The sequence below is a fragment of the Triturus cristatus genome, chromosome 1_2 (genome assembly GCF_964204655.1).
Source record: "Triturus cristatus chromosome 1_2, aTriCri1.1, whole genome shotgun sequence".
NCBI classification, from domain to species: domain Eukaryota; kingdom Metazoa; phylum Chordata; class Amphibia; order Caudata; family Salamandridae; genus Triturus; species Triturus cristatus.
The window spans coordinates 580830896-580853468 of NC_140580.1; positions in this window are offsets into that span (position 1 = coordinate 580830896).

Below are 22573 nucleotides of genomic sequence, written 5' to 3' on the forward strand. Positions count from 1 at the left end.
AAGACTGGCAGAGTTGATGGGACAGGTTTATACAGGGACAGTGGTAGGAACAGAGTGAGCAAGACATTAGTGAGAGAAGTTGCCTCAGATACATTTTAAACTGGTATGTTTTTAGTCCTTCGCGAAATCGGATTAGGTTTTGAGAGCATCTCAGTTCAACTGATAGTGAATTCCAGGTGGTGAGGGCTGCACCATACAATTAGACTTTTGCAGCTTTGCAAGATTGGAATTGATTCTAGACTAAGGGGTCTATTATGATGTAAGGCAGATCGCCACCGCCCGCATGGCGGTGGTGATCCACCCTATATCATACCCTGCCCGCCTCCCATCTCCACCGCCATATTAAGATGGCGGGGGAGGACCACTGCGGACGGAAAGACCGCCCACCGCTTTTCCCGTTGACCGGGCGGAAAAGGGTTGCATATGGTGGCGGTGTCTGCTAGACACCGCCAGCCATATTAGGATGCCAGGGGGAGTAGACTTTCCGAGGCGGCAAAGGCATGCGGATTCCTGAGTTGGGGGCCTGTTGCGAGCCCCCTGGATGTTAGGGGGATGGGGGGCACATGGGGGGTACCTATGGTACCTCCCTGCATTTGCATGGACGACGTGGCAGGCACCGCGCGGTGCCTGCAAATGCACAAAGTGCAGCCACAGCATTGTGGCGGGTGGTGCTGTGAGCACCGCCCGTCACAATGCTGGGAATAGAGGATGCCACCGCCACGGTGGCGGTGGCATCCTAATTGCCAGTGCGGGACCGCCGCACCACTGGCAGCCGGTCCCAGCACCGCTAGGGTGGCGGGCTGACTAAAGTCTGCCCGCCATCCTAATAGGCCCCTAAGTTTGTGGGTACTTCTCAAGTTCTTGATGTGAACAGAGATTTCAAGAGAGGCTCTTAGGTAGTCTGGTACCCAAGTATGAATCGCCTTGTATGTATTAGGACCTCCAATGACATTGCAGCTTAGGAAATAGGGGAAAGACAAGCAGTGAGAACTAACTGAAAGGGAATGAAAATCCCTTTGTGGCCCCTTGCAGTTGCATTAAATCTCAAATGACAATCAAGGAATAGCTATTGTAGACTCTAAGTGACATCCATACACAAAATAGTTGCAAAATATGATTTTAAAAAACATTTTGATCATCCACAAGGGTGAATACCTCTTTAGTAGTGGCCAACAGCATTAAATTGTGTCTCCATGATAAAAGAAGTTGATCTAAAGTGTAATCGTAAGAAATTAAACAAATGAAGAAAAACAAAAGTAATACCATTTTCAGAAAAAATTTAAATTTGCTCTAAAGAAAACACTGTAGGGCACATTGCTAGAGTTCATAAAGTACTAAAGTAACAGCGTATACATTTCTCAAACTTTCCAAAGATAGGCAGCAGAAACATCTGCTAGCAGTAGAGTGGGCTGACTGTGAAGATCTTAGTTATACGAGTAATGAAAATCTTAATGTTAGTTATATTACTGCCCTTATTCCCCAGATATCCATGGCCTCTGCTTTTATATGGACTTGAAGATGCATCCGAAAGTTGTTTAAAAGCATTAGAAAAATGGAATTGCAAGAATATAGATTTGAAAGTGTCGATAAATGACTCAATGAACTGATAGAGCGCTTTCAGCACTCTATTTTGTATGGTTGCATTATAGTCATAATTGTCACGCACCTAGATATTCATATATAGTTTGAAGTGTTTTGTAATCATGAACATGTATTCAATAGACTCATTTACACATTTACTGAAGTGCCACGTTATAAAATGACCATGTATGTATCATCATGCCTGCGTATACAAAAGGCAGGACAACTTATAACCATATAATATAATCTTTTTGTTTAACTTGCCCGATTTCTTAGGCCAAAGACTGTACTTGCTTTGCACCTCCTTGGCCTCGCGAGAATTAAATAATGAAATGCATGTTGTTTTCAAGAAATAGCAGTGTTCTCATCCTACTGCAGGTATTGGAATGCCAACTCGTTATTTTCAGATGGGAGAAGATACAAGGAATGCTTTGAAGACAGAAGGGAGGATGTCTTTCGTGTCTGACTGTCCTGAGAACCAAGGCCACTGCACCGCACAAGCCTTCTTAATTAAAAGGTGTGAACCTCCCCATTTAGAAAAAGTTGCATGGAAAATTTTACCATGATGCGCAGGGACAGAGACCCCATACTTCTGCTAGCTTTCAGAGAGAAAGTAGCATCTTAGACCTCGCTCCTAGCCTTAAGCACTCTAACCCATTTGACGTGAGTAATTCTCAGGAAGTCAACACGTGCTGACACCTTTAGGATCTGATAGAAAGGCATTAGATGGAAACCCTTTTAGAATAGTGTAGGGACAGATTTTATTTATTTTCTCATGAAAAGAGAGTTGGATTCCGCTTCTATTTTAAGTTGTATCCTTCTCTTGGAGTTCATCATTTTATTTGTATTGTGCCGAATCACTTATATTCGTAGGATCGGCTCTGTATTGATTTTCTTGTGCTTATATATGATGGTTTTATGATGTGTGTACATCATATTATTCTTGGCCTTATAATAAATTGACAAACCTAAAAGTCGGAGTCTGTGGTACTTCCAGGTACGCTATTGTCATTGTGTTATGAAATGTTTTTTTCCCCTCCATCACTGTTTAGTTGGTAAATAAATGATCTTGGTCGCTGATTGCGAGGAAGAAGATAGGGGTGCAATTTAGCGTAATCAAATGGTAGCAGAGGATGGTGATCCCCTGAATAGTGAGGGGAAAGGAGAAATATAGGACAGAGTAGGAGGAATTGAGGTTCGGATGCGGCAGACTGAACATCGGCGAAGAGTGTCGGAATCTGGCAGACGTTGACGGTGCGGCAGAACGAAGAGAGGCGGCGTGAGTATGAACGGTTTTGAGAAGAGTGTTAGATTGCGGTGTGTTATATTTGTATGATGTCTTGCGGAGTTGGGATGCATGTTGAGTGATTGTGGTTATTAGGACTGGTTCGGACACGTGCGGATCAGAAAATTTGGTAAACGGGCTCAAGAGTAGTCCAAGATCCCGGGACAGTATTATAATGTAATTGTCTGAGAAATTGTGGGAGGCGTGAAGCGCTGTCGACTGCTCACTTGTGTCAGGGAACTTTGTGTGAGTGCGGAATCACTTGTTGTGAGACACCTCAGGTACCAGGTGTGGATCGCGATGAGTAAGTGACCAACGCAGGCCGGAGGTCATAGCAGATGCGTGTTCTTGTGTGAGTGTTCTATCAATCTTATAGTGGACAGACAATTACTTGTTATTGTAACTGTAAGTTATTGTGACTGGTAGGACCGGTTACTTGGTTAATAACTTTGGGTTATACAGTTACTTGTAGAAGTGAATGTGTGAGCGAATGTACGAAGCGAAATTGTAAAGGCGGGTGAGCCGCTGCAAGGAGTGAGTAGTGACGTCAGGGTGCGCCATGCTGAGTTTGGTCGGTAGGTGTGACGCCGCACTGGGATTGGTTGCTTTGCATTTGTTGTCAACTATTGGATTGTGGGTTGCTTGTCATGATGCGTTGTTTTCGGGTGTTGCGAGATTTGTGCAGAGGTGACAGAGGGCTGGTGACTCGGGTTGGAGAGGAAGCTCCACCGGAAGATACCCCTGCACATTATATGGCAACGAATGTGTGTTTGCATACAATTGTTTGGCTTCAGAATTGGCATAAAATCACAGAGAAAGCAGGGGAATTGGCTTTCCCTCGGTATGGGTCATTTCGTATGGAGGTTCTGTATCAGCTGAGGGGGGTGATGGCTGCCCTTAAACCTCCACCTCAACCCACACAATTTGAGGCTTTAGACGCTTGGATGAGAGCGGAACTAGCAAAGAAATGAGAGACATCACAGGGACGAACGAGGAGAGCAATGAAGGCATATCAGGATGCCAGATGGGATGCACAGCTGAAACGATGGAGAGTAGACACTATAGAAGGAGAGCGCCTGTACCCATTTTGAATGCTAGCAGGAGAATCAGAGGGAAAAAGTAAGAAAGATGAGGATAGTGATAAAGACGATAGTTTTCTGGACAGGCTCTTGGCAGAAAGACCTCCACCTTGTGACTTCAAGACAGAGACAGAGAGGTCACAACAACAAGGGGAACAGGGCAGGTGGGGTTTGAAGTACAGCCCAATGGAGTCAAGAGACAAATAGCCATGGAACGGATCCCTGGAGGGTCAGGGGGAATGAGATACCCCAATTACGAACTAGCCCAGTCTGCAAGGAATACGAAGTTACCAGACGCCTTGTCAGTGCCAGTTACCACTGGACCAGTAGTCCCCATATATACTCCTGATGAGAGACAGAATGACAGTCAGCAATACACTGGTGACAGGGAAGAGACAATATCTGGGGGAAGTCTTACGCAAACTGGAGCAAGCCTAGGACAGGTACCGGTGGCTTATAGTACTCCATTACCTGCTACTGCAGATCCATCACGAATGGATAGTGGGTCAGAAAAGAAACCAACAGGTACCTTGGCGAATTCTAAATCAGACCTCCTAATGTGGGTACAACCAGTGAGAGAGTCAATGTTGCCAAGAGAGGAAAGAACGACAGTAGAACCTTCCAGGATACTGTGTGGGCCACAAGGTGTGTGTGCTGGTAATCACTGAAGGAGTAGGAACTGGGATAGAGAAGACCGTTCTACAGCAAAGGGGGTAGAAGGAGCCATACCGAGAAGAACACAGAGTTGTGACAGAGAAGATGTAGAAAGAGAAAGAAATCAGAAAGTGTTGCAGAGTGCAATAAAAGCGCCAATGTTGGATGTAGTTCGATTGAAGGTGGAAATAGATGAAGTGGTAGAAGGGAATTTGCCTCTGGAACGAATTGAGACTTATGACCCGAATGAATTGTTGTTCGTAGCCAAGGATATTACAAGAAAGGCAAAGAGGGCTTATGATGCCCTATGGCAGTTAGCAAGGAAGTATGATGTTGATTTGACAAAGACTAAGATGATGAAGGGTTCTTGCAGATTAAATTACACAGACAAGGAGTTGGAAGAAAAGCGAACTGTTGGGTTGAAAGCTCAGATTAGGGAACTGGTAATAGGCATGCGAGCTTGGAAAGCATTAGACAGATGGGAAGAGAGGTGGGCCAAAAACAAAAGCGCTAAGACTGGAATAGGTACCTCCTCCTCTCAGGGGGGAGGGACGGAAGCTACTGGAAATTTCCCTTGAGAGAAGTGCAGAATGGAGGATATGTACATGTGCCATGGAGTAGAGGTGATTTGGCTGCGTTTACGAATGATTTTCCTCGGCTGAGGGAAAAACCTGCGGAATGGTATAAGCAGATAGACCAGTTTGCTAAAATCTCGAAGGTGTTGTGGATTGATTTGAACACTCTGGTTGATATAGGGGTTCTGGCAGATATGTGGGCTGCATGCAAAATTGCTATTGAATGGCCAACAGCAGAACCACCTAGAGACTCTGTAACGCTTGGTCCTTCACCTGATGTAATGAGTTAATATGACCAAGTAATTACTTGGTTGCAGTCTAAGGTAGCGCCGCAGATTGTTGATTGGTTTCAAATCAATCGTACTACGCAAGAGCCTAAGGAATCAGTGCATGATTATTATGAACGATTGTAATTGGCATTCAAACAGCATAGTGGATTGGATACTATTGATCAGAAGGATATGGGACAGTTTGTCTCTAAGTTTGTGTTGGGTTTGAGATCCGATATTAGTCTGATGATACAGCACCACCTGATATGTTGGCAGAATAAGTCGGTGGACGAATGCTTGAGAGCCTTCTATGAGTTGCGAGAAAGCATATGTCGTGCCCCAGCTTTTGGAATGTCAGACTACAATAAAGCGTTTTTGCTCTTCTGCTGTGAGAAGGAGGGATGTGCATTAGCGGTCCTTGTATAGACACATGGGGGTGCCCGTAGACCAGTGGCCTATTTTTCAGCTACATTAGATCCAGTAGCTTCTGCGTTGCCCGGATGTCTGAAATCCGTTGCTGCAACAGGTGTCAGCATTGAAAGATGCGAGAGCATCCTGATGGGGCATCCGTTAATTGTCTATGTGCCCCATTCTGTGGAATTGTTGATGACACGTACAAAAACGCAACACCTCACAAACAATAGATTAACTAAGTATGAGCAAGTCATTTTAGCATCTTAAAATGTTACGTTGAAACATTGCACTACCCTGAACCCCGCAACATTGTTGCTTGTTCCCCAAGATGATGGAGATGACAATTGTGAAGAACTTGACTGTTTGGATGTCACTGAACTATCTACCAAACTCAGACCTGACACTGTTGATGAACCATTACCTGACTCTGATTTGATCCTTTTTGTTGATGGTTCATGTCTAAGAGACAATGAAGGGTACTTAAGAGCAGCATTTGCTGTATGCACTATCACTGGAGTTGTAGAAGCTGCCTGTTAGAATAGAGTATTTTCTGCTCAGGTAGCAGAAATCATTGCATTGACACGTGCCTATACTATTTCACATGGAGTCCGAGTGACGATTTAACCGGACAGCCAATACGGGTTTCGTGTTGTTCATGATTTTGGACAGCTGTGGTCTCAGAGGGGGTTTTTAACATCCTCAGGGTCTCCGATCCGAAATGGTGAATATGTGCGCCAATTATTGGACGCTTTGCAAAAGCCCAAGGCCATAGCAGTGGTAAAATGCGCTGCTCACGGAAGGGGAGAAGACTTTGTCATAAAGGGCAATAATTATGCAGATGAAGTAGCTCGTTTTTGTGCCATACATGCATGTGTTTTTAATGGGCAATATACAGGAGAAAGCACAGAAGAGACCGAGTTCAGCATGATGTTAGCTGTAGCTGATACATGGGATGAGGTGAAACGGTTACAAGATGAAGTCTCAGAGGCAGAAGCTGCTTCATGGGTCAGAGTGGGTTGTACAAAGAGAGATGATGGCATTTGGGTGTCAACTTATAATAGAGCAACACTTCCTAATTGTTTGTTGAACCCAATGGCAAGGCAGATTCACGGAGCAGGTGATCTGGGACGAGATGCCATGGTGCGAGTGTTCAGGCAGACATGGTTTAATCCACGCTTTCGTGTGATTGCTGAAGAAGTATGTCATAGATGTGTTACATGTCAGCAAATGAATGCAGGGAAAAGAACTGTGGTTGCAATGAGTCACATTGTAAGATCAGGAGGTCCCTTTAACAGAATGCAATTGGATTTTATTGAGATGCCAAGATGCAATAGGCTGAGATATGTTTTGGCGGTGGTGTGTATCTTTTCACTTTGGGTTGAGGCATATCCAACTCGACGATGTGATAGTCTCACTGTGGCAAAGCTGCTGCTGCGAGGACTTATACCGAGATACAGATTTCTGACCTCAGTGGAAACAGATAGAGGAACTCATTTCCACAGTGAACTTATGAAACTGTTGTGTGCTGCTTTAAATATAGACCAGAGATTGCATTGCAGATACAGACCGGAAGCATCTGGTTTAGTGGAATGGGACAATCAAAATGAGAGTGGCTAAATTGTGTTCATCGACTGCATTGAAGTGGCCAGATGCTTTGCCATTGGTTCTAATGAGCTTGTGTAGCACTCTTGATAGAAGAACAGGGTTATCTCCTCATGAGATATTTACAGGGAGAGCTATGAGATTGCCTATGGTACCATCAAACGCCTTGATAAATATCACTGATGATATGGTGTTGGACTGTTGTAGAGGATTGGCTGATGTGGTTACTTCTGTGTCCCACCAGGTCGAGGCTGCAACTGCATCCACCTCGAGAGACCTGCTGCATGATCTGAGTCCCGGAGATTGGGTTCTTGTAAGCAAGCACGTGCGGAAGAGCTGTCTGGATGCCCGCTGGCGAGGACCATATCAGGTGATATTGGTCACGAAAACAGCGGTGAAGTGTGGAGGACTGCCACATTGGATCCATGCGTCACATACCCGCAAGGTTCCAGAGCCTGTAGAGGAGACACCCATTCCCCAAGTTGCCCGAAGAACTACCAAATCTGAAGACTTACACAGAGAACCAGAGCAGGAAGAAAGAGAACTGCCTGCGGAGGAGCAAATACAGAACCTGAAATCAACAACATTGTCGAAGTATCCTGTGGAGCAGACCCGAGTGAACGGCCTGGCGAAGAAGGAGCAGACAAAGAGGAAGAACAGAGAGCAAGTGCCAGTTCAGTGGCCAGCAAGAAAAGAAAGGCTGCACATAAGACTCGCATCTGAGATAAATCTTGCTCCAATTCCTGAAACGTCTGAATCCGAACAAAGTGAACAAGAAGATAATCCGGATGATCTCAGACGCTCAAGAAGAAAAAGAACACCGTCTCAGAAATACACGTCTCCTGAGTGGACATACGTGGTTGCAGATGCAGAGACCGAGGAATTCCGGGAGATTGGGAACTGGAACAGTGAGCTACGGAGGGGACACCCTCTTGATTGATATTCAGTTGCTAGTCCCAGGAGTTGAAGCTTTGGAACCCTGACACTGCAAGTTCCGAATCCACCCAGGTTGAGTGGACTGCGATTCTTGATCCTTAATTTGTTTTCCCTTCTTTTGGTCGGCAGCTTACTGCCTTGGAATTGGGAGAAAATCGTGCTGAAATCTTGCAAATGGTTCTCCAAATACTTGGCTCTAACCTCATTAGAGATAAAGCTTGAACTGTAATCTGATCAAAGAACCCATTAGGCCTTAGAAAGAAGATAACCTAGCCCCCAGTGAAAGAAGATTTAAATTTAGGGTCCTTTCATTAGAGAGAAGAATTCAGGATTAGGGCTGACTACTTCTCTACAATAGGCTTAGTATTGATGGACTGCATTCAGCAATAATCGAGTGAAGAAATTAATAAAGACATCGTAATTGGACACTAAAAGTATAGAGAAGAAAACAGAGACTTTGATCGTTCCTTTGGTGTGTTCAATACGACAGTGGAAACAAGGCTTCTGAAACATCTAATCGAAAACAAAAATGTATTATTGGAGCTCTAATAGCACTAGTGCTGCTTGTCATAATCATGGTGATTGTCACATCTTTGAATGGGTCTTCCAATGATGAAAAGAATGGGGAACAACCTACCCGTACCCCACCTAGTTCAAATGTTGATATAAAGAATGGTCCATCTATGAAGGATAAGGAAATGATCAAGGAAACTAGTCGTAGATTGCATGTAGATCTGTCAAAGGGTGATTTCACGCTGAATGCATATGCACGTTTGTTGTACAAGTACGTGGACATGATGGAAGCAAAAGACTGCTATGTGTGCATGCAATTGCCTGCTTCAGTGGAGGAAGGCATACAATACCATCATTTGCCCGTGACATATGGCCTTACATGTAGTATATTATTAAGTATGTTTTACAGCAAAGCCCATTGTGAATATTATTTCTCGAATTATGATGTGGCACTCTCTGAAGTACCAGCTCTAAAATAAATGAACAAATATGATTATTACAAGAAAGTAGAGTGCATGTCTAAGTACTTTGTGCCTACTATCACTTTAGATACTTCCTATGCACATAGACATAATTTAAACTGCTAGCTAACTGACATTGAAAAGTAATTCGTAGATCAGATAGAAGATCGACATAGGCAAACTTTGTTTCTCCCAGATCCAAAGCATAAGGTATTGTCATGGTCCAAAGAAGAATTAGATCACAAAGCAAAGGGGAGTTTAGGACCTATAGCTTTAGACTTTCAGCAAAAATGAAAATTGTGCATTAGACATCTGTCCACATATTACGACAAGATATTCGTAGGTGAAAGTGATTGTGAACATATTTTTCTGATTGAAGAGTCCATACGAAAAGCACTATTGGATAAATTGACCATAGTGCCTAATGTTTATTTTGTGTGTGGTAAGAATGCTTATGTGAAACTGCCCAAGAATTGGTACGGGACATGTTATTTAGCCATCGTATTCCCAAGATATATCATGTGGATGATTTGTGGCCCTTGGAAGGAAAAGGCTCTCATAGAGGAAAACGTGCTGTTAGTGCTGGAGAAATCATTGGTGATGTGTTTGGAGCCATGATACCTAGTTTAGGTGTGGTTTTGAATGATGTAAAAATTCAAAAGCTGGCAACGATAGTGGATAAACTCTCTGTGAAAATGGCACAAATCCTGTTATTAGTAGATGGGGAGACGGTCTTGATTAGGGCCATTGTTCTTCAAAACCGTCTTGCTATAGACGTTTTACTAGCATAAGCTGGAGGAGTCTGTAAACTTTTGAGAGTCCAACAGTGCTGCACTTATATTCCAGACAATAGTCGGGATATAAGGAAATATAATGCTAATATGTCAGATATCCACCAAGAATTGAGTAATTTGGCTGCTGACGGACTCTGGGATCAAATTGGCAAGGGTTTCGGACAAATTGGCAGCTGGTTTGGCAGTTTGGGACAGGGAATTATGGGTTATATCTTGAAACCCATTATCATAACTGTCATTTGCATGATTATATTGTTGGGAGTCATCAAAGCATGCGAATGGCAAAGAGCCAGAAATCAAGAAAATGTCTTAAAGAAACAAGAACAGCAAATGGAAAGACTACAGGACCGTCATTACCAGCATCTTAAGGGGTTAGAAAGATTTAGACACGGACAGCAAGCTACATCTTCTGTTTAGGTTGGTCTTTTCTACAAGGAGGAAACTCTGAAAGAATGTGATATGATGTTATGACACTAGTCATAAGAGGGGGGAACTGATAGAGCGCTTTCAGCACTCTATTTTGTATGGGTGCATTATAGTCATAATTATCATGTACCTAGATATTCATATATAGTTTGCAGTATTTTGTAATCATGAACATGTATTCAATAGACTCATTTACACATTTACTGTAGTGCCATGTTATAAAATGACCATGTATGTATCATCATGCCTGCGTATACAAAAGGCAGGACAACTTATAACCATATAATGTAATCGTTTTTGTTTAACTTGCCCAATTTCTTAGGCCAAAGACTGTACTTGTTTTGCACCTCCTTGGCCTCGCGAGAATTAAATAATTAAATGCATGTTGTTTTCAAGAAATAGCAGTGTTCTCATCCTACTGCAGGTATTGGAATGCTAACTCGTTATTTTCAGATGGGAGAAGATACAAGGAATGCTTTGAAGACAGAAGGGAGGATATCTTTCGTGTCTGACTGTCCTGAGAACCAAGGCCACTGCACCGCACAAGTCTTCTTAATTAAAAGGCGTGAACCTCCCCATTTAGAAAAGGTTGCAATGGAAAATTTTACCAGGATGTAACTGAGAATCAAATTCTATATTATATGATGCGCAGGGACAGAGACCCCAGACTTCTGCTAGCTTTCGGAGAGAGAGGAGCATCTTAGACCTCGCTCCTAGCCTTAAGCACTCTAACCCATTTGACGTGAGTACTTCTCAGGAAGTCAACACGTGCTGACCCCTTTGGGAGCTGATAGAAAGGCATTAGATGGGAACCCTTTTAGAATAGTGTAGGGACAGATTTTATTTATTTTCTAATGAAAAGAGAATTGGACTCCGTTCCTATTTTAAGTTGTATCCTTCTCTTGGAGTTCACCATTTTATTTTTATTGTGCTGAATCACTTATATTCGTAGGATCAGCTTTGTATTGATTTTCTTGTCCCTATATATGATGGTTTTACGATGTGTGTACATCATATTATTCTTGGCCTTATAATAAATTGACAAACCTAAACATCGGAGTCTGTGGTACATTCAGGTACGCCATTGTCATCGTGTTATGAAATGTTTTTTTCCCCTCCATCACTGTTTAGTGGGTAAATAAATGATCCTGGGCGCTGATTGCGAGGAAGAAGATAGGGGTGCAATTTAGCGTAATCAACCAAAATTGTTAACTGCCCACAGAAAGACAGGCACATCAATGAGTCCCGTCAATTCACAAACAGGTCAATCTGAATAAAAAAAGGTAACGTGGAGAATGCCTCCAGCTCTCCAGAGGTTTTTTTTTTGTAGATCGATAACGATCTAATTATATTTTGTGCCTATAGCCTTACTAAGCTAGGTGTATTCTACAAAGTAGTTACATAACACGGAAAAAAGAAAAATATCTGAGGAATCTCCCAAATAAATGTGGACTTTTCAATAAATTGTTGAAACTAAGATGACACTTAAGTATGAGGATGAAATAGCCCACTGTCATACCATCGCTGTGAAGTAACTCCAGACACATACAAGGGCCTAATGCAGTCCTCTGCAGCCCCTGTAGCATGTGGTCCCTCTCCCTTCAGGAAGCCCCAATTCAGCCCAATACTAAGAAATGTATGTGAGAGATGGGAGACTCGGGGGCCCCTCTTTATATTCTGCAGGAGGGGCTGGCATAATTTTGCGTTACACCACTGGATACGTGTTTGATGTATTGACAGATGAATGGATGAGGTTGACTTGCTGGACCTTTCAGTGAAATTATTAGCCGCTCTATTTCCTTGTCATAATATATAATGTTTGGTGCACCTATGGGGCTGGAAATTAAATTTGCCCCTAAAAGGAATACATGTTCTCTCCATGTCAGCATCTGAGAATCCTCGGCTGTCTGTGAAGACACGCGCCATCTAAAAAACAGTGTGATACAAAAAAAGTAGTCACATATATAAACATAGGCCACATCTTCTCCACAAATTGGCATGCAATATTTGCACTTCTAGGGTTTGTCACTGCTTGTACCTTGTTGACAGAACATCTCATACTGCCTGTGAGCAAACAGGAACATCAAGCTCTTGATAAAAAGAAGGGCTCCAGTGAGTAGGTAAATGCAGCCTCCTAGTAATGAGCCCTTCTCACACCGGATATAAAGGTCCTTGGCAAATGGTCCATGAGCCAGGACTTTAAAAACACTATTTTAGAGGCAAGTCTGAATAAACAGTGGCAAGAACGACTAAGCTTTTTTTTTTTTTGTCAAACATATTTTTTTGAGGTTTTTGACAGAGTACATCGTATAACGTTACGATTGTTTTCTTCACATGAGTGATGTTAGAGAATGTTTACTAAAATTGACACTGTGAAGAATCATACATACCGCCAGGGCTAGTCCCCAGCTCAAACATAGTGGAATGCACATTTAAGGGGTACAGGTTGCAATTCATATCTGGAAGAGGTGGAGCGCCCTAATGGAGGAAGGACAGACAGCGGACGGAAGACCGCGGGAAAGAAAGGTGACCAGGGGGCCCCATTTAAATTCAAAGTTTTTAAAATTATCCTTGAAAATGTCCGACATTCGCTCCAGGCTAAGGAGCTTCCATAACCTAGAGTGCCAGAGGGAAATTGCCGGAGCTTCTCTCCTTTTCCAGGCCGCTGCTAATGTGATCTTCACTGCTCCTATACAGAGCCACATGATCTTTTTGTCCGACCGGGTCTGGTGTTCTAAGGATGGGTCACGAAGTCCCAAAAGCACCTCTGCCATATTGGTTGGGATAGGGTATCCCAGCATGTCCTTGATTTGGGCAAGGATTTCCTCCCAGAAAGGTCGTATGTGCGGGCAATTCCACCAGATATGCTGGAAGTCCCCCAGAAGACCACACCCCCTCCAACATCTATCCGAAGAACCGGGAAAAATCTGTCGGAGTTTGGAGGGATGAAGGTACCAGTCCATCATGGTCTTAAGGTGTGCCTCCCTGAGATCGACGGAGTGGTTGAACTTCGTGATGTCAGACCATAAATGGGCCATTCCTCATCTGTGATAGCTCGTTGTAGGATACCCTCTCACATTGACATATAGCGTGGGCGTGGAGACATTGTAGTGGTGAGGAGAAACTTGTATATAAAGGAAATCGTGCCTTTCATGGAGTTCGCCTTAGTGAGAAAGGATTCAAATTTTGTCAGGGGACGGGAGCTGCCTCCCGGACCTGTGGTGTGAGGGCCCAGTGTAGTAACTGGTTGTAGCGGTATCTTTCTGTGTTCTGTAGGTTGTATTCCCTTTTGCAGCTGTCAAAGGTAAGGGGGTCAAAGTTATGGAAAAGGTGCGTTAGGGCTAGGCATCCCCCCTCTTGCCAAGCATCGAATTAACCTGTCTGTAGGCCTGGGGGAAATGCAGGATTAAAATGCAATGGTGTGAAGGGGGAGGGAAAGGAGGTCCACCTCTCGTCACCCGACACCGATTCCCATACCTTAAGTGTTGTGCGTGTAGGAGTGCTAATATAGGTGTTCTTAGGTCTATCATGTTTGGGTCGCCCGATCAGATCCCATATGGTCCGTCCTGTCACACTTCGATCCATATGTAGCCAGTGTTTGTCTGATTCGTGTTTTGACCATTCCGTCACTACACGCAATTGGGCAGCCTTATAATATAAGTGTATATCTGGAAGTCCGACTCCACCCTCCCCTCTGGGGCGACGAAGTATCGTAAAAGAGAAGCGTGCCCGCCTCCCTTGCCATATGAAATTCAAGATCATAGCTTTGACACGCCGAAAGAAGTCTCTCTCCAGTTCAATGGGTATGGCTTGGAATAGGTAAAGAAGCTTGGGGAGAAGAGTCATTTTTATGGCATGAATGCGACCCAACCAAGATAGGAAGAGGGGTTTCCCTTTATTGAGCTCTACTTGGATAAGCGCGAGCATAGGGGGAAGTTAGCAGAATAGAGTCCTCCCACTTTTGGTGTAATCTGGACGCACAAGTACTAAATAGAGGAGGTGGTCCACTGGAGGGTGTGAGAGGTTGGAGACCATGCATTTTTGCTGGCGGGAGCATGAGGTTGAGAATAAATGACTTACCCAAATTTACTTTGAAGCCCGCTACTGTTTCAAAACGGGCTAATTCCGATTGTAGGGGTGGGAGTGATGCCGCTGGATCTGCGAGGGACAACAGGACATCATCAGCGAATAGGGAAATTTTATGTTGTTCTCCCGTGAAGGGGATCCCTTGGATTGTAGGATTTGCTCTAATTACTGCTGCAAGGGGTTCAATATTAAGGGTGAAAAGTAGGGGAGAGATGGGGCACCCCTGTCTGGTACCTCTGGAATGGAAGAATGAGGGTGATTGCGCACCGTTGACCATCACCTTAGAGTGGGGTTGAAGGTAGTTAGCCCGGATCATAATGAGAAATTTGGGTGAAAAACCGAAAGCCGCTAGGGTATGGAACAGGGACTGCAAATCTACCCTATCGAAAGCTTTCTCCGCGTCCAACCCGACAAGGACCGTGGGAATCTGACGTCTATTGGCCTTCTCGATTAGATGTACAATGCTACGGGTGTTGTCATGTGTTTGGCGTCCCTTGATAAAACCTGATTGGTCCGGGTGTATAAGGTCAGGCATAAGATCATTCAACCGTCTAGCTAAGATGGAGGAGTATAGTTTCGCATCGAGGCTGAGCAGGGCGATAGGCCTTTAGGAGGCGCAAGCCTCAGGGTCTTTCCCCGGCTTAGGAATAACAGTGATCACTGCTTCCGATAGAGAGCCGGTGGTTGAGCCATCCTCCGCCATCTTGTTAAAGAGTCGAGTAAGGTGTGGGGTGATGTCGGGGGCAATAGAGCTGTATACCCATCCGGGCCAGGGGCTTTATGTAGTTTGAGAGCCTTAATAGCAGCGGTAACGTCTTCGTTGGTGATAGGGGCGGAAAGTAGCTCATTCCACTCTGGGGAAACCTGTGGGATCTGAAGGGAATGTATGTAGTCTCGTTGGACTTCTGGGTCTAAGTGATCGCCAGTGTAGAGGGTTTTGTAAAAGGACCCAAAGAGTTCCGCTTTTGCCTCGTCGCTATGGGTGAGGTCTCCCTGTGGTCCCCGGAGACCGCCAATGTATTCCCGTACCCGTTTATCCTTGAGTTGCCTAGCAAGATGCTTGCCAATCTTGTTGCCCTGGGAGTAAGACAGATGGTGTAATTTCAATAGCGTAAATTCTGCCCTATTATTGTAAATGGCTCTGAGTTTACCCAGCAGCGCTGTTAAACTACGGAGGGTTTGCTTAGTGGAGTTCAGTTTATGAGCTTGCTCCATGGAGGCCAGTTCTGACTCCAACATTTCCCTTTCTGTGGTGCGTTGAGAATTTAATGCGGAATTAAGGGAAATACATTTCCCCCGGAAGACCGACTTAAAGGCGTCCCAGGTGATAAATTCCGCTGTGTCTTCAGGTTTGTTAATATCAAAGAATTCGGTGTTAGCCTCCCTTAGTTTAGTGCAGGAGTCCTTATCTCATGTAAGAGCAGTCGGTAAATACCACCTGGGAGAGGCAGAATTGCTTACCCTCCAGGACAGAGAGATTGCTAGGAGGCTGTGATCAGAGATGGAAAGAGGGAATGTTTTGGCTTCTTGCAGGTCACCTAGAAGTGATTGGCTGATAAAAACGTAATCCATTCATGAATATGTGTGGTGCACATGGGAGTAAAATGTGAAGTCTCGAGAATTAGGATATAGGGTACGCCATGAATCTAAGAGTCCCATGTCGTGAAATCTTTGTCGGATGTCTGCGGAAAAGGAACCCGTGTCCGAGCGCTGTGGGTGAGTGCTGTTCAAGTCCTTCTGCCAAGTTAAATTGAAGTCGCCCATGAGAATTAACTGTCCTTCTGAAAAGTCCAATATTTTCCCCAGAAGGGTGTGTAAGAAAGCCGTCTGGCCAGTGAGGTGGCGTATACCGCTACAAAAGTACTGAGTTTTCCCATCATGCTGCCCTTTACCATAACCCAGCGACCATCCCTATCGTGCTGCACATCCAAGGGCTGGAATTTGGTGGAGGAACGGAATAAGAGTGCAACCCCCCTGTGTTTCGTTAATGCTGAAGATCTGTAAATCAGTGGGAAGTGTTTGTGGCGAAGCCGTGTGTCCTCAGATCTAGCGAGGAGGGTTTCTTGGAGGGCCACCACATCTTGGTGGTGATCTATAATGTACTTCCAAACATTCTGGCGTTTCTGAGGTGAATTAAGACCCTTGACGTTCCATGTACCTATGGTAAGTGTCATATTGTTAGTAGGTAAAGCAACATTTCAACAAGAGCCGCGTCAAGCCTGTCAAGTCCCATGCCAACAGTTGACCCCGAAGATTAGTCCACCCCCTCTAATGCGATAAAAAGTTATTGTGCAATCTGTAAGTCGGTCTTTACACAGTGTTAAAAAGCCGCCACCATGACCCACCCAACCCCCCCTACAAACCCCAACAAAAGAAAAAAACAAAATCTTAACCATTGTGAAAACAATACGAAATGCATCGTCAATATACCCTTAGGGGTAATAAAACCCCACAGGAGAATGGGGAGGCGACAGGACCAAGGTCCCCGTCCGTGCCCATACCGGAGCAATGCACAGGTAATCAGCAGCAAAACGTCTGTGAGTCGCCAGTGGAGTATTGCTAAGGTGAGCCGCCATTTGCCATAGGCTAGACCTGTTCCCCGTGTCCACCTCGAGACTGTACAGATTGACCTTGAGAAAAAGGAGGTGTTTGAAGTATACATATGGGGCCAGGCACAGCAAAGTACTAACAACATCAAGGAGGCAGTCTACAGTGCCCGGCCGCAATCGTGAGGCTGGATGTAGGGTAACCTAAGATGTAGTCGCTGACATGAGTTCTACAAGTACAAGGCGGCCAGTAGGAGTGAAGCCTCTCCATCTTCTTCTATCGTAGCAGAGGCGCGTTCAAAGCAGCATCCAGAGGGCATGATGATACTAGATGCAGGGCCCATATGCCGGAGCGGTGACATCGTTCTATGAGGCACACATTAAGGATTCAATTGCAGCCCCTACGCGAATTCTCTGACCATGCCGATGCGGTTGGCGCAGCTTTACGAAGATCGCTGGTCTTGTCCTGTGGAGAGTCGTCTGCGGTGGAAATGCCAAGAAGAGTCAAGCCTTCCTGTAGGTCAGAAATATGATGCTGTCTATTATGGAACTCGAAACTTAATCCAAATGGGAAGGTTCAACGATATCTGAGCTTATCGTCTCGTAACTTGGAGGTGATTGGTCTGACCAGCTGTCTCCGCGCCAGAGTAGTGGGTGCCAGATCCTGGTAGATCGCACAGGAATGGTTTTGGAACGAGATGGATCCCTTCGACCTGGCTGCTATGAGGACTGCCTCTTTCACTTTAAAGGAGTGGAATTTTGCTAATATGTCTCGAGGTATCTTCTTTTCGCCGTGTTGTAATGCTCCCACTCTGTGTACTCGTTCAAGTTTTATCTTGAGGGTTTGAGGACTCAAGATTTCCGCGAAGAGTCCCTTCAAGAAGGCCCCCAAGTAGGGCCCCTCCGCCCCCTCCTCTAAGTCCTTAATTCATATGTTCTCTCTCCGGGCCCTATTCTCAAGGTCTTCTGTCTTGTGTTGTGACTGAAGTACTTGGTCACGGAGAGATCGTACCTCATCTCGGAGTTCTGACGCGAGTTTGTCTTGGTCTTGAGAGTGCGCCTCCAAGTCCACCATTCGGGTGCCCACTGAGTCTACATCTTGTTGGAGAGAGGTTAGCTTTTCAGTCAGGTCGGCCGCAGCTGCTCCATGGATGATTTAATGTCCTGACCTAGCTCTTTGTGCAACTCAGATTTGAGGTCTTTAAACATGGCTAGAAGGTCTGCCTTTGTGAGAGCCATGGCGGTCGCTTCGTCGTCCGTGCGTAGGACTGGACGCCTGTCCGAGAAGAAATCAGAGACCTTAGTGGTTGTTCTGGTCGTCCCCTTCTTAGGCGGCATATGGGACGGCCTTAGGGGGCCCCCCCTTGGTTGCGATCACAGCGGTCCCGGGAACCGCGTAGTAGCGAGTGGGGCCGGGGTTGGACAAGGTGCGGCGCACGTGGTTGTGAGGCCCGGAGCGTAAATCTGGGGGTGAAGGTTCCCGAGGGATGAGAGAAGAGGCACATGTGGGGCGAATAGTCGCAGGTGACGATGGTGCCAGACACTCAAGGAACAGCAGGCCTATTCAGGAGACCGCGGGAGCTATGCATGTAGGGGCATCCACTAACCTCACTGTCCACAGGTCTCATCAGGGGTGGGCAGTTGCTGTTAGAATCTCCTCATCGAGGCATAATCTGGAGCTCCTCCATGGGTGAGAAACTGAGCCAGCATGCGGCAGAACAGTGCATGAAGCGCAGGAAGTCTGCTTCAGATCGGGGTGTATGCTGCTATTACAGGGATCGTCCAGATGTTGTGTGGCCGCAGTAGATCGCCGGGCAGTCAGCAGGAGTCATTGGCGCCTATGTCTGTAAGCCGCCGCCATCTTAAGGTGAGGCAGAGCCGTCGGGTGTACTCCGCATAGGAGAGCAGGGAGCGCTCTCTGATGTTGGCGCTGGCAGTCGGCTCACCTCAAGCGCGAGGGCTGGTGCAGGGAAGCTCAAATTTGGAGCCGAGACGGATCACGACCGTTCGGCCATCTTGCCCGGCCACGCCCCCCCGACTAAGCTTTTTTCAAGGGTATAATTTAACCTTGGCACAGGAAGAAAATTGCACACATTTTATTGAGACAATACGCACAGCACATCCACGACTGCATTATGCAAATCGTTCAAGGGAAGTTAAGGTACTCTGTAGTAATAGCAAAGCGAAAATTGTAATTAATCTGGTTTTCATCCCTTTTTGGTATATCTTGAAATACTAAGAATGTATATCCTTTGCCTCTTCAGATATAAGGTGGGTATATAGAACAATTCTCATGAATATTTCTCAGAATAGATATTTATTTGGTATTAGATACACATCTGGGTATTAATGGCCCTATTCACACAACATGGTAAGAAACTTACAAACCATAAAAAAGGCAAAAGAGACATTTGGAAAAAAAAGGTTCTTACCTTAACTTTGGGGGCCCTGAAGTCTTTGAAAGTACTCAAACATGAATAGGACCAAAACCAAATACAAGAATTCACAAGCATAGGTTTCCCCCTCTGGTTAGACCTATAGTGTCAGGCATCGGCTCCATTTTAGAGCTGTCATCTCAGCTTTGTGATTTGTTCCTCCGGCCTTTGTTTACTAAGATGGTCTCTTATTTAAAGGACAATATGGATGCCTTTTTATTGAGAGACCTGGGTGTGGATTTGACCAACCACCTCATTGTTACTATGAACATTAAAGCCTTATATACCAGCATACCTCAAGAGTGTACCGGGAAGTGGTGGATGCCAGACCTATTAAATTTGGGATGAAATGTGCAAGAATAGCACTTACTGAGAATTTTTTCTGTTGGCAAACACTTGAACTTGGACCATTTTTTCACCTAACATGAACTTCACCAAGCATACTTAGATTTTCTAGTAGTATGTAACTCATAGGTGCTGATTCGGATCCTGGAAAAATTTCCCCCGTCCGAATTGAATCTGGACTTTTTTCCGTCCGAATCGTACAAGAAGCATACAAACTGCAAAGACCGATTCGCATGGGAAAAACTCCATACGAATCACATCCGGAAAAGTTCCCCACACGTCCTCGGGTCGGAAATTGTGTCCGACACATCCCCGGACGATTTACCGTACGAGTCGGAAAATTGAAGTCCGACCGAGCAATTACGATCACTCCCGTCCTTTCGATTTCACAACTGTATGGAAAAAACACCGTACGGACCGAACTCCCATAGCAAGCATGGAGACACGTGCCCGCATACGCGCCGAACACCCCACCACAGACCCCGCATGTACGCGCAAAATGCCCCCCGGCCGCGGATGTACGCGCCGAACCCCCACCAGTGTATGCATGGAGCGTACCCCCACCCATGTATGCATGGAGCGTACCAACACCCCACCCGTGTATGTACGGACCGTACCCACACCCCACCAGTGTATGTACGGACCGTACCCCCACCCCACCCGTGTATGTACGGACCGTACCCCCACCCGTGTATGAATGGAGCGTACCAACACCCCACCAGTGTATGTACGGACCGTACCCCCACCCCACCCATGTATGTACGGACCGTACCCCCACCCGTGTATGTACGGACTGTACCCCCACCCCACCAGTGTATGTACGGACCGTACCCCCACCCGTGTATGAATGGAGCGTACCAACACCCCACCAGTGTATGTACGGACCGTACCCCCACCTGTGTATGAATGGAGCGTACCAACACCCCACCCGTGTATGTACGGACCGTACCCCCACCCCACCAGTGTATGTACGGACCGTACCCCCACCCCACCCGTGTATGTACGGACCGTACCCCCACCCCACCCGTGTATGTACGGACCGTACCCCCACCCGTGTATGAATGGAGCGTACCAACAGCCCACCAGTGTATGTACGGACCGTACCCCCACCCCACCAGTGTATGTACAGACAATACCCCCACCCGTGTATGTACAGACCGTACCCCCACCCCACCAGTGTATGTACGGACCGTACCCCCACCAGTGTATGTACGGACCGTACCCCCACCCGTGTATGAATGGAGCGTACCAACACCCCACCAGTGTATGTACGGACCGTACCCCCACCCGTGTATAAATGGAGCGTACCAACACCCCACCTGTGTATGTACGGACCGTACCCCCACCCCACCAGTGTATGTACGGACCGTACCCCCACCCCACCCATGTATGTACGGACCGTACCCCCACCCGTGTATGCATGCAGCGTACCAACTCCCCACCCATGTATGTACGGACCGTACCCCCACCCCACCCGTGTATGTACGGACCGTACCCCCACCCGTGTATGCATGCAGCGTACCAACTCCCCACCCATGTATGTACGGACCGTACCTCCACCCCACCAGTGTATGTACGGACCATACCCCCACCCCACCAGTGTATGTACGGACCGTACCCCCACCCCACCAGTGTATGTATGGACCGTACCCCCACCCCACCAGTGTATGTACGAACCGTACCCCCACCCCACCCGTGTATGTACCGACCCTACACCCAGCCCCCCTTGTATGTACCGTGCGAAACACCACCACCTATGGACGGTGCGGACCAACATCCTGCCCATGTTCGTACGCACCCTACCCCAGGCCCACACACCAGCACCCTCACCCAACATCGGGCATGTACGAGTCGTACTAAGCCATAGCAAAGGACTGCACTGTACAACAACATGGCCCATGTACGCACCGTACAGAGGCAAAAAACACTCCTAATGAACCAGAACTAACCAAAAAAACACAAGGACAGTCAATCCGAGGCACACAACACCGCAAAACATATCCAACAAGGCCAAATACATCCTATACACTGACCTGCAACTGACAAACAGAGAAACAGAGGCCCAAACCACTACCACTCCTTATAACACACCCACCCAAAGTTCAAACACAGCCACACCCACAAATGGACCAATAAAAAGGCCCAACACACACAAACCATGATCCTTTGCAACAGATCCACTGCTGCCAGACCCCAGAGACAACGCACTGCACCATACTTCAACCATCAATACACCTTACACTTGCACTCCTTCACACAACCACCATCACAAACACACCCTCATCACATTCATACACACACACCTGCACACCCACAACCATCCACACCCACACCCATCCACACCCCCACCCCCACAACCATCCACACCCACACCCCACACCATGCCCACCAACAAGAATCCAAAGTTCACAAAGGACGAGCTGGAGTCCCTTGTCGACGAAATCATCAGAGTCGAGCCACAGCTCTTTGGAACATTGGTCAGACGGACCAGCATATCAGAAAAAACTGCCATGTGGGAGAGGATAGTCAATTCCGTGAATGCTGTTGGGGCCACCAGAAGGACCAGGCATGA